This window comes from Mercenaria mercenaria, chromosome 3 (assembly GCF_021730395.1).
Source record: "Mercenaria mercenaria strain notata chromosome 3, MADL_Memer_1, whole genome shotgun sequence".
Taxonomy (NCBI): domain Eukaryota; kingdom Metazoa; phylum Mollusca; class Bivalvia; order Venerida; family Veneridae; genus Mercenaria; species Mercenaria mercenaria.
Genome location: NC_069363.1, coordinates 7,145,526 through 7,162,763, shown reverse-complemented (window position 1 = coordinate 7,162,763; position 17,238 = coordinate 7,145,526). Strand labels below are relative to the sequence as shown.

Genomic DNA, 17,238 nt, shown 5'->3' with positions numbered 1-17,238 from the left:
TATATGAGCCTTTGGTAGGTTTCGCATGGTACAAACTTTGAGTTTAACACCTCATTTACTGTTCGAAGGATTTGTTTCAAAACTGCAAAGGTCTTGCATGCATCCGTCAATTCTCGCTAACCAGAGCCTGTGGCGGATGAGAATAACATCCGTAGTTAGTACAATATAATTATTACTACTTTTGTCTATTGATCCGTAATAACAAAAGCTAATTCCTTTCTGATTACATATTCCCATTAAGCACTCCGGCGTTTTTCGAACTTAAAGTAGAGTTAGTCATCTACCTATTGTTATTACAGGTCCCCTACTTTAAACCATCAGGAATACGATAAGAATATCTTCAGATTATTTATTGTTCCTGCAAAATTACGTTGATGTCATTCATATTATGGGAAAAAAGTTTGACTTCAAAGAGCATTTTAAAACTTTCATAATTATAGATCTAACACTGTCACTTAAAACGGTGAATGCCCAAGTTCATAAAGATTCGACCGCAATGAAGAAATCCTATTTAGAATGTTATAAAAATTTGTAACAGAGTTACCAACGTCCCACGCCTAGGGACATTTTTCACAAAACATATTGCATGCCAATACAACATATGCTAAGTAATAGGGCAACATACAATGAATATAAATCATAACTGTATATATCTCATAATTCATGAAGACATTATGAAGTTTGAAAATCCTTCCAAATGCTATTATCTGTATTCTAAAGATTTAACGTGATTTTGTTTTTAAATTGGTAAGGGAATATAAATAAAAATATCATGAAATATTTTATGATATTAAAAGGAGGTAATTAATAAACAAATGAAATGTACGACACTTGTATGGTACTAAAACAACTTGTTTTCAATTACACACCGGAAAAAATTAATCTATTGTTGATGCAGAGCTGCACTACATATCAACCTAATGTGTTGTAACCATAGTAATGCTGCATTTACCTATATAGACCACTTACTTATAACGTGTGCCTTGGTTTGCATTCTACAGGTCTACAATTGTTAACAGCTTTTTATATCTTTCAATACCACCCATCTTACTTAAAACATTATTTCATTATTAAAATAGTGGAAAAACGGATATTAAAGCACGTGTATTGTACGTTTTCATATAAAAGGGAGGTAATCTCATGTACAAAAAGCAAATTTAACTTGGGTGCCTGTGACCTTGTTCTTTGCACATGGCACAGTGTCTTGTAATGGTGAATATTTATGACAAGTTATTTGAATATACACAAATGCATAAAAAAGATAGACCAAACAAAAAAATCACCAAAAGTGACCTTGACCTTGAAGCTATGGCTCTGGGTCTTGTGCATGACATATGTCAGAACATTTGTGCCAAGTAATTCCAAAATCTCTTGATGAATGACAAGGTTACTGACCAGACAAGAAACACACCCTGTTAACCTTTGACCTCTAAGTGTGACCATGACCTTGGACCTAATGTCTGGGTCTTGCACATGACACGTTGTCTTTTTATAGGGAACATTTGTGCCTAGTAATTTCAAAATCCCTTGATGAATGGCAGAGTTATTGACCGGACATGAAACAGACCATGGTAACATTTTACCTCTAAGTGTGACATTGACCTTTGAGCTAGGGGTCTGGGTCTTGCACATGGTACGTTGTCTCATTATGGGGAACATTTAAGCCAAGTTATTTTAAAATACCTTCATGGACGGACTGGCAGCCTATTGCCCCCTTTTTTTCCTTCGAAAAAGGTGGGGGACAATAAACATTTTATACAATTGGCAGGAGCATTCCCTGTACCAAAATAGTTTTTGTGAGATGTGTAAATGTTAATCTTAAGTAGCATAGACGGAGGTAGCATCGCCTAACGATATGTTTAAGTAGATTAAATGACTGATACGTGGAAAGTGTTTGAGATTCTGCACCATATTCATGATATTAACAAGTCGAAATATTTCCTGCGGCCAGAAGTTATACAGACCAACAATTAACACAAAAACCCTTATGCACAACTAGGTATCAATATTGATCGTTGAAATAATGAATGAGGAATTCAGGTCACAAACAGTTCTCTATATATCATATAGAGTGCCAGCTTTATTGCAAAAACGGCGTTCCATAAATGCGATAAGTCAATCGCATATCGGTAAAAAGTCACGTGAAATCACCCAGTCCCCATGTGCTACACTACTTGTTTTATTCCAATTTATTGCCTCCTACAAGATTCTTGCATTTCTATTGGTCAATAGACGTCACGTGGAGACAAGATATATTCCATATCCTGCTAGTACATTTCAGATATGAATCTTGATTAAAAACAAAATGGCTGCCGCATCGCTAGCGTAATTGAATCAAGTCAGATTATAAGCTCCAGCTATAGATATTGTTTCCGAGATAAAAACTTTAGTGGGTTTTTTTTGCCGTTCTATTTTTTTCCTATCTAAATTAGGTTCGTGAAGGGCAATAAAGAACAGTAACTCTGTATGGGACGGCCGCGATTGTCATGTTGAAATGTTGTTTTAGTTAAAGGAATTAACACATTTGTAAGACAGTAGTTTGCTGTAGGATCATTTAATCTATCAGCAAGATAAAAGAATTAACAGGAAGCGGGACAAAAGCCGAAGTTTTAAGACATTTCTGACATCGTGTAATCTGATGATTTTTCGAAAGGATGGAACATAAAAGTTTTTTAAAACCAGTTCATTACCTGTATAAATGAGCTTCTGTGTTTTGTGATTCAGTCAAAGTACAGTTCATTTTACATTTTATGGCTGGTATTAATCAACTCATTCAACTATAATCGAAGCATGCTGACCAGAGAAGATTGCAGGATTCCAGTCTGCACTGTAACTGTAAGTAGCTTTATTAATATAAAAATTATGTCAATTATAGCAGGGATGTAAAAGGTAGTCGGCAAGATAAAATCGTTACACTGCTTGTTGGTGACAGGATACGGGATATACGCTGTCGAGGAAATCCATATCAGGCGAGAGCGAAGCAGTATAACTAATAATACCTGCGGCCTCCAGGCAGGTAATGATTTTACGGGAAGCTGTGCTTTTGTAAAACGAACGAAACTTCATCTTTTGCTGAAGGTAAACGATCACATTAACGATTCACATACAGTTGAACTTCAATGGCTCGAACTCGGATCTTTCGAACACCTGGGATCGCTTGTTCAGACAACTCGAACACTTCGTCTGGTCCCGAATTTATTCCTTTTTTATTCTAAATAGTTCTACCTCGGATCGCTCCAACTTCGAAAATTCGAACTCTCGAACTCATTTGGTGGTCCCCTTGGCTTAATTACAGTGATAATTACACCTATTCAGTCGAACAGACAATTTGTCGCAGGAATGGCTTGTGTTTATAAAGTTTTTCACACCTCTGCCTGACATTCTCCAAGCTTCCCCTTTAACCGGCGCGTGCGAAATTTTCACGCGCTTATGTAATTAGCATCGGTATACGACAAACAAATTAAACAAAGTGACTTTCGTTCACTGCAATGCTTTAATGGGCTTTGATTTATAGGAATAAAATTATTTAAAATAATTGAGCAGTGTCTGTCTTTATTTTTTTTTTTTCTGCATAAAATCTGGAGATCCGATGTTAATTTTCATACTACTTTGGCATGGCTGAACAACTTAATAATTTTAAAGGACCCGGAAACGGGGGGATAGCTAAGTCGGCTACTGGAAAGCAATATATTTGATAATATTTGTACTGAACTATGATTCATAAAGGTTTGTTATTCATGTCTTTCTATTTGATGCTGTCTTCACCGAAATTCTTATAATTATATTAGTGTTTTATCTGTGTTTTATTTTCGTATCTATATCAAGTTTGAAAATAAATAATAAAGCATATTTCAGCGTTCATTTTTTATTTATGATCATATCATACACACATTTAGGTACAATATGACAATATATTACAATGTAAGGTTTGTAACAAACCATGCCCTCGAATTCCCAAATTCAAAATGGCCGCCATTTGGATGGCTCGAACAACGGAAAACTCGAACTAATTTCCACGGGACCCTCGAGTTCGAGCCATCGAAGTTCGACTGTATATTAGATTTCAAAAAACGCTCTCATGTTGATGTTTGAAAAAGTAAAATAGTCTCTATCGGAACATGTTTTCAATAAGAATAACAAATTTTATATAACCTATGTTCAACTATAATTCTCTGTGATTACAATATTAAATTTTGATTTCTCACTTTAGAAACTGTTGTTATATTTAAATAATCTAGTTGAAGGTCACTCTAGGCTAACTAAATCCCTCCGGAAAATAATCATTTAATTGAAGTGTTATGGCCGGGTTTGAATGCTCATATCTAAATTTAAATACCATTAGGATGTTAGATAATGTGAACATGGTATTTTGATGAATGAAGGGCAGATAACACCAATCCTAGGTTTTTATTCAACCGATACAAAAACGAATGAGAACTTATAAGTATTCACTTTAGTGTCAATATGATAAGGATTTGTTAAGGAATGGAAGTGTTAAAAAAGATATGGATTTTTTTATTAATCTAAGACATAGGTTTTATGATGATCGTAATCAAATATGAATAAAATATATTATATGTATTATATATATACACATTCCAAGTAAAGAAAATTTGTGCTACAGTGTAAACATAGTGAAATATAGCATTGTTGGTAAATCAAAGTTACATAAAAGTTACATAACTCTTAGCTTGCCCATAATTGAAATTGAATCAACTATGTGGTTAAATACATTATATCTAAATATGACTGAACTGATGGTGCTATAGTGTTAACATTTAATACGGTGCATTTTGATGAATTAATATTTTGAACTGTTGATACAGTGGTCAGATTTGGCTCATAATCAATTTTGTCCTAAATTTTATGATCATGTGTATAATGTCTATGTATGATTTATGTGAATGCAAGAGTGTTAACAAAGTAATTGTTGGCAATGAACGAAATACGACATACACCTGATCATTCGTTTATACTAATAACTCATTCCGAACAACAGTCTCAGGTGAGCTTAACATGAATATGACATATTGTTCAAAATATATTTGAATAACATAATGTTGAAGGCGTTGATCAGTTTTATCTTGTTTAACAGATAGATATTCACCAGACTGTTTCAACACAGACAATCACAGGAAATAACATGTATAAAATGCTGCTAAAATTGTATTTTCATCAAATGGTATGTTGTGAACAAAATTCATAACATTGTGAGACTACAAATGCATTCATAAAAATGTTGAAAAGACGCTATACAATGATATTTAACTTTAACAAATGGTACAATAATCTCGTTTGCATTTTATAAAGAAGATTTTCATCGATATCTTTCTTACTAGTTTGTTTAATTTTCTTTGATTTATTTAGAGCAAATTTTACAAGTTTATACCCGTTTTGTTACATTAACCACCAGCCAAGTTTCCAATGTATCGACTTTTCTCGTAAAACATTAAAACCCCTCTCCTATATAGCACAAGTTTCATCAATCAAAGAGTAATCGTTTTATCCGCGAAAACTCTAACGTAAAAAGCATCACGAAATTCTACTGATTAAGGGCAAAACGTTGAACGAGAAAGGAAGTAAAAACGAATCTCATTGATATTGATATGAACGCAGATAATAAAATATTCAGAACATTTTGTCTAAACTTGTCTACATTCCATTGTGGTTAACAGCTACCTTGATACATTTGATCTGAATTTATCTGATTTAGTACCAACACAGTACTTGTTATATGGCGCCAAATGGAACTTAACATTTTGGTTTCACATTTCATTTACATCGTAATAAAATATGAGCTATTCAATCAAGAAACTTTTATATCTGCTGGAGTCACAGAGATACATTAAAAAGTGTATTAGTCGCCACTAACGATCATGCAAGGGTAGGACAGTGGTTAAATTTCAATAAATTTCATACTCAAGTTGCAAGAACAACATTGAATACAAACATATCTGACGTTTATCAATAGTCAGCGAAAGAAATGGTATATATATTTTGTGATTGTTTATGCATCAGCGTTAACTTACTATTACATCTTCATAATATTTTGAAATCACTTGCACACCACTGCCATTTTCTAAAGGCGATAATACCATCAAAACGATATGTAACAAATGCTTAAATGAATAATTCTACAAATAAAAATCAAGATTCAACTTTACGTCTTAGCAAAGCTGTAATACATAACAAAAATACTTATCTTATCCATATACTTTATTATTACATAATTAATCGTAAAATTAAAAGTGTTTATTTCCAAATAGTTAAGACTGATTTAACAACCCATGTTTGTAACCCATTTTGTACTAGAAAATTATATTTTATACTGTCAAATACTCTGTACCGTACAAAATGGGTATGTTTGCCTAATATAGGCGCCACAGAAGCAGTGTTACGTTTTGAGACGTCGATCATTTCATCATCATGAGGATTCCATCTACAGACAGACAGTCTCTGAGAGGCAGGTGCATTATATTCCCATTTTGAAATGTGTGTTTTACAGTGCCGTTAGATGAATTGCCAGTCCCGTTCATTTGAATGTTTGGGACGTTCTAATATGTGGAACTAAGTCTTGAAGTAATACTTAACAAACTATGCCAATAAAATATTAAAAGATATTTGTTTACCAGTTTAGATACTCATTGCAATGTTTCCTCTATCCAAATATAGCCGTCGTCTGAATGTCGTAAATAAATTCATAGAACGACAGCGTTTGCCCCACTATATATACGCAAACTTACAGAACGAACAAGAATTATACATCAGTGCTCCAGCAGAAATGGACACAGCTTCTCTCAGTGGGAATGATAAAACGCAAACATGCCGCCTAGCAAACTCATCTCGTTTATCAATTACAAATTAGTATAAATAAATGTCACCGTAATTGGTGATAGTATTGTAATTTGGTCTGTTAAAAACAGAGGAGGGACGCAGTTTATTTGATTCTTTCATGTGAATTTGTCTTGATTAAGTTTTTTTGCCAAAAATATGCCAGACGGTAAATTTTGTAATATGATAATACCTTCTATATCTTCACGCTAAAATGATTAGAAGCAGATAAGCCGAACTATTATTTTTGACAATCATAACTTATTAGAAAGGGGAAATGCCCCATGTGGTTCTGGGACGATCTGTGTATGAAAAGAATTGGAACCACTGCCTTACCCTTGCATGATCGTAAGAGGCGACTAATAGGGTCTTAACACTTGGTTTTGCAGTAACTCTGTGATTCCAGCAGGTATGCAAATTTTGATTCCATACCTCATGTTTTTATTTCGATGTAAATGAGATGTGGAACCAAAATTTGTAGTCCTGTTTGGCGCCATAAAACCTATACTGTGTTGGTGCGCCGTAAAACCCAAATAAATAAATAAAAGGAAATGCTAAAAACACCGATTTGGGTAATATGTTCACAAAGCTATTTCGTTCATGTCTTGTTTATTCTTGTTCATTATCATGCCAAAATATGTTACACACAACAGAGTTTTTCTACTTTTGTAAAAATATGGTATTGTTTTCTTCTTTGTGTTAATACTTTTATGCACTGTGTTAGAAGGAACTTCTTTAACAAAGCCAAATGATAAAGTGATTTGCAAAAAGCCCCAAATTTGGATCATTAGTTTTCACTTTATTCTATCGCAATTGATAAAAGCGCCGGGCAGTTTGTGACAGTTCTGCATGATTCTAACATCTGTGTGAAATTTCAAACAAACTTTTGAATGAAAAATATTATTATTACGAATATTATATTTCCCTGATTTCCTTCATATGGATTATACATAATTCAAAGTGATGCCTCTGTATTCAACTTCCGTTTTGTTATTATGTTATATATCAATATATTAACATGTTAGTTGATGTATTCCTGCCCTTCGTTCCACATTTTATGCCGCTCCAACATTTTAAACATTTCTCCTTCTATCCTTCCATTTCCCCTTCCCATCTTACACATCCCCATTTTTACATCTTACATACATTTACACTGTACTTGCTGATGAATATTTGAAGCAACCGGTCTACTATATCTTTTCCTTACAGTTTCTATGTGTAGTAGTCCTACATTGCGATGTGCGTCTCTGGCTTTGATTGTTATGCTCAGTGCTTCCATGGAGTCTCTATTTTGTCCTTATATTCTGCTAGGTTTATCTGCGTTTTGTTTAGAAAGCAGACGCGACATGTTCTGACTCACCAATGCAGATATCACGCCCTGCTTTTCAATTATTGGAAACTTTAACATAATGACGTACATACGGACGGCGCTTCAGTTCCACATGATTTCCCCTGGTCCCTTAGCGTGTAAGTTATAAAGAACCCTCGATTTAAAGTCCCATCTATAATACTACCAGACATGTATCTTTATGGAAAATCAAGCCTCCAACGGTCTTCCGAATATGAAAAAGTTCATAAACCATTTGGCAATAGAGGAGTATTTCAATAAAAATGACAGGGAACAAACAGTCTTTATATTAGTTCTTTATGATATAGTCACATAAAAGACGACTACATAAAATTTGGTCTCGAAACAGCCATATAAGAACCTTAATTGAAAACATTTCAAACCCGTTATTGAACAAAAATATCAGTCTCAGTCTAAAATAAATAAATTTCGCATCAAATTTATCCCATAAATGGATGTTAGTTTATTATTACATCTAAGGTTTCCGGTGTAATATAATAACAAAAACCATGCAAATTGCTTCTGTTTAAGAACTTGTATCTATTTCAATTTAAATGAAACGAAGAAGAATTTGAAACTAGTGTCTACTAATTGAGCTAAGTGACGCAAATTCTATGATGACAGCAGGTGCGTGCGGTTAGAAACAATCAAATAATGATCAGAAATTATATATTAATGGTCGTGAAGACATTAGTTTCCCGTAATGGAAAGAAATGATACGAGATCGTTACAATGGTTATAACAAATGTAAATAAATGTGGCGCTTTTTCTGGGCACCGATCTATATTTTTATGCAAGGATAATATTCCGCTTAACCGTCTAAAGGTTAAACGCTTTATCCGGCAAAAATGACATCATTTATGGTCACGTGACCTGCTAAGTATAGCTCCTATATAAGCGGGTGATTCTCGCACCTTCGTTCTTTTCCACATTGATTCTCAGAGAGAGAGGTACAAAGCAGTTTCTTACTTTAATTCAAACATTTACAAAGAATTTCTTTAAATATTTCTTTAAACAATTTCTAATAACTTCAAGATATCCTCACAAATTTAGACGACAAAATTAGTTTATTAATAATGTATAAATTTTGCAGGTTTAAATAGAAATACTTTGAATTGTCTAAAAATATGTTACGTCCACGTGACCAGCACCTGAAAGAATTTATGAATACACTGTATACTTTACATCTATTTGATTTAGCATAAAGAAAATCATAACAAATTTGCTGATTTTAATCTTTAATTTTTAATTCAAATAAATTTGTAATGACGTTTTTCATTTTATTACGTCACCAACACGTGGATATCATAGTGCAAGTAAGTACATTTCAATGTTATTTTGACAAGATGAAATGCTATATAAACTAGCCGCAAATAATGTGAATCATTTCGAACCTTTAGTGATGCTACATGTTTTGAAATAAGTTTATTGTATGTTGATCTTTGTGATATCTGCATATCGCATAAACATGGCTTTCTAGGATGTCATATCTGTCTTAAACAGCCAGCCACGAATATTTTAGAGGCCACTAATTAATAGCAGATGATTGATCCCGTCCGTTACTTCTGTATTCGGACAGTGCGCAATTCGGATGACCATTGCATATAAGTCAATATAGTATCTTTATAGCTTCTATACAACTAGATATATTTTCATTTGTAATTTAATCAAAGAAGGCACTGTGTGTACAAGTAGAGCTGTGGACTCCTAACCCGGAGTTGCGGATTTCGTATGCCGCTACTGTTTTTAAGGGTAATTTCAAATGTCCATATTACAGTAAAGTCTGTCCTATTATTGTTAAATGGTGACATTTCGAAACAAGTTTATAGCTGTGTCTTTATTCGGAGGTGGTTTTTAGCACAGGTTGATTATAAATCGCTATATTTCTTTGTTTTAGCGCGATTAATGGTTTTTATTTTATTGTAAAATTAAAATAAACATAATTGATTCATTTAATATACTAAACAATTATTTCCATTTCTGTTTTATGAGGAACGATGCCTGCAAAAGAAAGAATACATCTTTGTCACACCAAGTCGCTCAAAAACGGAAAGGAAACAATCAAGGTGGAGGAGATGTTCAGCCCGTCAACCTGGAAGATGCAGGGACGAGGGGTGTAACTGGGGGATTTGTTCAGCCCGTCAACCAGGAAGGTGCAGGGACGAGTGGATTATCAGGTGTCCAAGCGGCAATCCCGCTACCTTTACAGAATCATCAAGGTGACTTATTTTGTAATTCAGATGGCCTATTATCAGCTCATGTGCCAATAACAATTAAACAAAAAATTTGGGATAATCAATATATTGATTTACAAGTTTTAATTAAAAAAGACCCAGGCAATTCTGGAAGTAAGCAAAAAGTACAAGTATTAAACGGGGAGGTGTTTTTGACGACTGTCGAAAATAAGTCTCTTACAAATTTAGAGAAAATAGAGAATTGGTCAGACGCATTTATTGTTTTCATGTCAATTTATATTCAAAAATATCCACATCAGGTTCAAAATCTTTTCCAATACTTAGTAAACATCAGGTATGCAGCATCAAAGCACATAGGTTGGTCAACTTATGATTCAAAATTTAGGTTGAAAATGTCAATTGATATAAATTTAAGATGGGAGACTATTGATCCAGTTCTATGGATGTTACACGTGCAGCCTATACAGAATGTACAAGCACAGTTCAGTCAGAGGAAGTGCTTTAATTTCAATAATAATGGTTTTTGTTCAGACAAGCCATGCTTGTACACTCATAAATGTCTCAAATGTTTTGGTGACCATCCTGCGCTATACTGTCAGCAAACTCAGTACATCAGATATCGTCACAATTTTGGGAATGTCCGTTCTCCAGGCAAGTAGTCCCATTTAGATTTGCACAAGCCCGAAATTCACCAATGAATGGTCTTCATTTCAGGCCCGACTCACGACATTCGTTCCCACGTCATCAAGGCCCAAGATTTATGGGACCTAGCCAGAACCCCAATTAAAACAACTGTATTAGAAGAAAATTGACAAGTTATCCACTTACTAAAGATGCAGCATTTTTATTGGAGGTTTTTGTTTAGGTTTTAAACTTAATTACGCTGGTCCAAGAATTCCCGTTCGTTCAGAGAATTTGTCGTCTGCTGTACAACACAAATCTATATTATCATGTAAATTGTTCGAAGAAAAAGACGCTGGTAGAATCATAGGCCCGTTTCCTATTCTTCCCCTATCTAACTTGCGCGTCAATCCTGTAGGATTGGTTCCCAAAAAATCAGGCGGCTGGAGATTGATTACAAATCTTTCCCATCCGGAAGGTCTAAGCGTCAATGAATTTATACACAATGATTTTTGTAAAGTACAATATTCACAGTTCGATAATGCTGTAAATATGGTACACAGGCTAGGTGTCGGCGCCTTTATGGGTAAGGCAGATATAAAGTCTGCTTTCAACCTATGCCCCATCTGGCCAGGTGATTTTGAACTTTTAGGTATTAAATCAGATGATGGTTACTGGATCCAGAAGACATTGCCTCAAGGCGCTTCCTGTTCCTGTTTTATATTTGAAAAGTTTGCAAATTTCATTCAGTGGTCTGTACAACAACAGTCGGGATCCACAAATATAGATCATTTGTTAGATGATTTCTTTTTTGCAGACTCGTCCGACTCAAAATGCGTGCATTTAATGTCAAGTTTTCAATATCTATGTGATGATATTGGCGTGCCGCTTTGCGAAGAAAAAATGGGTCGGTCCTGTACAGTCTTTGACTTATTTGGGTCTCGAAATAGATTCTAAAAATCAGGTTATTAGGGTACCGCAGATAAGATAAAAAAAGGCAATTGATCAACTACAGCCATTAATAAGAAATAAAAATAAAATAACATTGAAACAGCTACAATCAGTTGTCGGACTACTGAATTTTATTTGCAAGGCCATACCTACAGGTCGTGCATTTTTACGTCGTTTTTATGACGCCATGTCATATGCAAAAAAACCGTACCATTTTGTAAGAATAACGCAAAATATGAGAGATGATGCTTTGACTTGGCTAATTTTTCTTCAAAAATTCAATGGCACCCGCATATTTAGCGATTTAGACTGGCAAGATGACGATACACTTGAACTATTTACTGATGCTTCGGGCAATAGAAACCTCGGCTGTGGTTGCTATTTCAAAGGTTCATGGGCCGTTTTCAAATGGCCTTGTCATTGGGAAAGTCACACATTTAAGGATATAACTTATCTCGAATTAGTTCCAATTTTGATATCTTTCTTCATTTGGGGCGAAGTTATGCAAAACAAAAAAATTCTTTTGAGATCGGACAACCTTGCCCTTGTTGAGATTATTAATAGGAAATCTTCAAAAAACAAGAATGTTATGCATTTAGTACGAAAACTGATGCTGATGCTCTTGCAAAACAACATTCAAGTTAAATGTAAACATATTGCCGGTAAAACGCAATACAATTGCTGATTCTATTAGTCGATTTCAGTGGGAAAAGCTAAAGGCCGCACTTCCGCAAGACGCGGCTCAAGAGCCATGTCCGATTCCATCTATATGCCTGGAGATCTTCAATCCGAAATAGAAGATCTTCTATCAGCATCTCTGTCTGAAAACACCAAAAAGAACTACAATCACTACTTAAATTTCTTCTCTGCATTTGCTGCTGAATTTGGGTCAGAAATTTCATTTCCGCCATCAGCCGAAATCTTATCAGAATATATCGCTTACCTATCTCTGCATCAATACTCTTATTCAACAGTTAGTGGTCACATAGCGGCAATAAGCTATGTTAACAAAATTAATGGATATACTGATAACACAAAGAACTTCATGATCAAGGCCATGCTTGAAGGTCTACATAGGAAAAGGAAGAGGTGGGATTGTAGACAACCCATCACTCATTCAGTCCTAGAAAAGCTTATTAGTGCCCTAAAATTCGTGTGTCGATCTCAGTATGAAGCAATGCTATTTTCCGCCTGCTTTTCATTGGCATTTATAGCACTCCTTCGCTTAAGTGAATTTGCTCTACCAAATAAAAACTCTAAAAAAATAGTCCTCAGACGCCAAGATATCGTCATGGGCAATGAGATGATAAGGCTATATCTAAGGGCATCGAAAACTGATCAAAGATGTTCGGGTACAGTTTTAGACATTGCGATTGATTCTAAAACCAGTACATACTACGAATATATATCTGCATTTTTATCACATAGAAATAACAGCTCTGAACCCCTTTTCTGTCATTTCGATGGGGCTCCTTTGACAACATTTCAATTTAATGCTGTGCTAAGAAAAGCTCTTAGACACATTGGTCTAGAAAAAACTAACTTCAAAGCACATTCATTTAGGATAGGGAGTGCATCGTCAATGTTTATGTCCGGTGTGCCAATTTCGGAAATAAAATATCGTGGAAGATGGCATTCAAACGCGTATAAATCGTATATCCGATAAACAGAGTTTGAGTTAGTTGATTTGTAATTTGAATAAAGATTATACTGGACATCAGTTATAAGATATGCCTTATTTTAGTTTAACTGCTTGTGAATGTCCAAGCTTTTGAAAGTTATATTTGAACTGCTGAGTTAAGAATTAAGGAGGCGAAAGACAGTTTATGATATATGCAAAACAAAGTTTGTTTTTTGTTGTAATTCTTTTTCAAAACTAATTTTTTTAAGTTGTCGTATGCTGTAATGTGAAGGCCGGCAACAACTTTTGGCTCTCAAGCTCTCTCTACAAAATTAAATTTCTAGACCTATAGAGCATTCAGTGAGACAGGAATTTTCCTTTATAGTTTCAATATTGTCTTTCAAATTATAATGTATGATTTAGTTGCCATATGCTGTAATGTGAATGCCGGCAACAAATATTTGGCTTTCAGTTTCTTATGTCCATTAGATTAAAGGCACTATTTTAATACTGTTGACAGATTAAAATACCCCGAAACAATATCTTCAGTACATTGATTACAAACGATATCTCGTCCATTCTTGTTATAAGTACTATGTGTTTTGGCGCTGCATCCTAATGAATATAATTTATGGATACCATTTTATACATGTGCACTATTTTTAACATAAAAGTTACTTTTCAGTGAGATATCCCGAGATCTGGATAGTGGGTGACTCGCTCGTCAGAGGGGCACACCAGCAATCCCTATTTCGGCCTGAGGGTCCAAATTTAGGACTCGATAGTTTAGGATACAGAATAATTTGGGAATACATTAGCGGTATGAAGATTTCCGAATTAAGAGAGACAATAGAATACCTTCTCAATTTTCATGCTCCACCGGTAATGTTGATTATCCACTGTGGTGGGAATGATTTAGGATTAATTTCTACTTTAGAATTGACTTGGAGCCTCAAACATTTTTTACAAGATTATATTAAAAACGCATTACCAAACACAAAGATTGTTTGGTCACAAATACTTCCACGTCGAACTTGGAGATATATAGACGACAATTTAATTGCTAAAAGAATGTGTACCAGAATTAACAGTTGTTTAGGAAAATATTTCATAAAGTGTGGAGGTGCATATATTAAATACCCAGATATAACTTGTGAATCTATATACTTCTCAGCAGACGATTGCCATCTGTCAAATTTAGGATATAATGTTATGGTAAGCACCCTATCTGGTGCTGTCTATTCGTTTTTGTTCGCAGGTCAGGCTGTTTTCCCTTACTTGTCATAGCTGGATTACTGATTAATTGTTTCATGATAGTCCGCTTTGGCGGAAGGCTCGATTTCATCTCACCTTTTGGCGATTTAACTATCATAAAACACTTTCTGCCGTAGACGGGGAAGTTGATTTGCAAAAATTTTCATTATCTTGTATTACAGTAATCCAGCCATGACAAATATATGCCAAACCATTAATTAATAAATTAGAGTTTTAAACAGTTACTGTTGTTGTAGTCATTTTTTGCAGGATAATATTCCGCTTAACCGTCTAAAGGTTAAACGCTTTATCCGGCAAAAATGACATCATTTATGGTCACGTGACCTGCTAAGTATAGCTCCTATATAAGCGGTGATTCTCGCACCTTCGTTCTTTTCCACATTGATTCTCAGAGAGAGAGGTACAAAGCAGTTTCTTACTTTAATTCAAACATTTACAAAGAATTTCTTTAAATACCCTCCCACCCTGCCCGTTTCTTGTGCTTTTGTTTTCTGATTTCAGGTCTTATCTCTTGAACATCATCGTCGTGGCTGGAATCAGTATGCCGTTTTCAAGATTGAACACAGGACGCATGACATAAATATAAGCCACCGTAACCGGGGCTTTTTGAATTGTCGGCGATTTAACTATCATAAAACACTTTCTGCCGTAGACGGGGAAGTTGATTTGCAAAAATTTTCATTATCTTGTATTACAGTAATCCAGCCATGACAAATATATGCCAAACCATTAATTAATAAATTAGAGTTTTAAACAGTTACTGTTGTTGTAGTCATTTTTTGCAGGATAATTAAAAATATACAAAAGTATGCATAATTAGGTAAATAATCAAATATGTAAGAACATCTTTTACAAGCAATCAACACAAACAAACAAAGCAATAGCAGACAGGTGTGATTTATTCTTTGCATGAGAGATAATAAAAGATGTTTACAATCAAGGAACACCAAATGTTTCAAATTTTTAAAAATATCCACTTCAGAGGTAGATAGTTTAGACAATTTGGAGCAGTTTCATATTATCACTACCAAAAGCCTAGTAAACGTAAAAGAAACCACCAAACATGCAGGAGTAATAAAATAATTCAAGCATATATTTGAACAAAATATGTGTTTTCCTCTGGTTCAGCTTTGATATGTCATTTAAAAATATGCGTTCTTTTATAAACAACCCATTACAGGTCCTCTTCGTGTATGTTTCATGAGACACTTCAGTACTTTCGCATTTCCATTTTTCCATTTATCTGTCGACTATTCCATTTCTAGATGTTTGGAAACTGTTCTGTTACTGGCAATTCTTATCTAATCTGTCAGATTGTCAGTGTATCATTAACGGGCTAGTTTTATTTAGTTATCTACAATGAGATTGGCTAGAAGCGCGACTGAACGTCTTCTAATATTCTTATAACTTGAAAGAATTTAATTATAAAATGTCTATAAATTTCGATTTAAGAATCATTAGATCGTAAGCCTTGGTAATCGATTGGAATCACTGAATACTCTTTAAAACAAATTACATCTGGCATGCGGTCTCCTTCACTAACCCAACTGTGGTTAAATAGAAACAGTGTAGATATATGTACGAATGAATGTTTTTAACATACTGTTGCCGTAAATACCTCCCTGTACTCTGACTAAGTGTTGTAATATTACTGATTCTTTTAGCTCCGTCTCCGGAGCGAAGACGCTTGAAGCGTCTATCAGGTTTTACTACCCCATAAGAACATACTTCTTCAAACCGAGTCTGCTATAAGTTTGCTCATTTGCGAATCTTCTTATAACTTTTATTTTACGAAATGTCGTCTACAAATATTTCAAAGTTATTTTTTAACATAGATAGTTATGTCTAGAACCAAGGACATTATCTTAAGCATTTCGTCCCATAACTATTTCAGGATACAGTACAGGAAGGAATATAGCATTTGCTTGAGTGTGTCATTACTATTGACAAAATTCTAGCGTCATTATCGCGGATTTTAGAATGAGCTTTACATGAATTCAAATCATCGTAATGCCACGGTTTTCACTGAATTAAGGGAAAGAAAAGTTTTTGTACCATTAAATTGTATGGGGCAATAGTTTGATTTCCACATTTCACTGCTGTAGAGTAATAATATATCACATCACTGAACTTGATAGACAAATTAATTTTCAAAATTAATTCTGATAAAACCATCAGCTGTTATTAGAATATTTCAATTGATGAATGTATTACATTTTTTATGAGTTGCAGTGGTGCAGACTGCAGGTGAAAACGTTGTGCTAAGGATGTTCCAAAAATCGTTTTTCGTTCTAGAGCATTGACTAAATCACCTGGTTATTTGTTTTTAACTACAATAAGGTATGATAATGAAATAATGACAGTGGGAGTAAAAATAACAATCTCTCCGCACACAA

The 17,238-nt window shown here is 34.4% G+C and overlaps 1 protein-coding gene and 1 long non-coding RNA gene across 3 annotated transcripts in view; one reads left to right on the top strand and one right to left on the bottom strand.

The window, feature by feature from the left end:
- The window catches only part of LOC123525470 (glutamate receptor ionotropic, NMDA 3A-like), a 293,441-nt gene that overhangs the window by 84,818 nt on the left and 191,385 nt on the right, over positions 1–17,238 (bottom strand). The window lies entirely within an intron of this gene.
- On the top strand, positions 10,191–15,066 carry LOC128555478 (uncharacterized). Its single transcript, XR_008370088.1, has 2 exons — positions 10,191–10,398; positions 14,253–15,066. It is a non-coding gene; the product is annotated as an uncharacterized LOC128555478 (long non-coding RNA).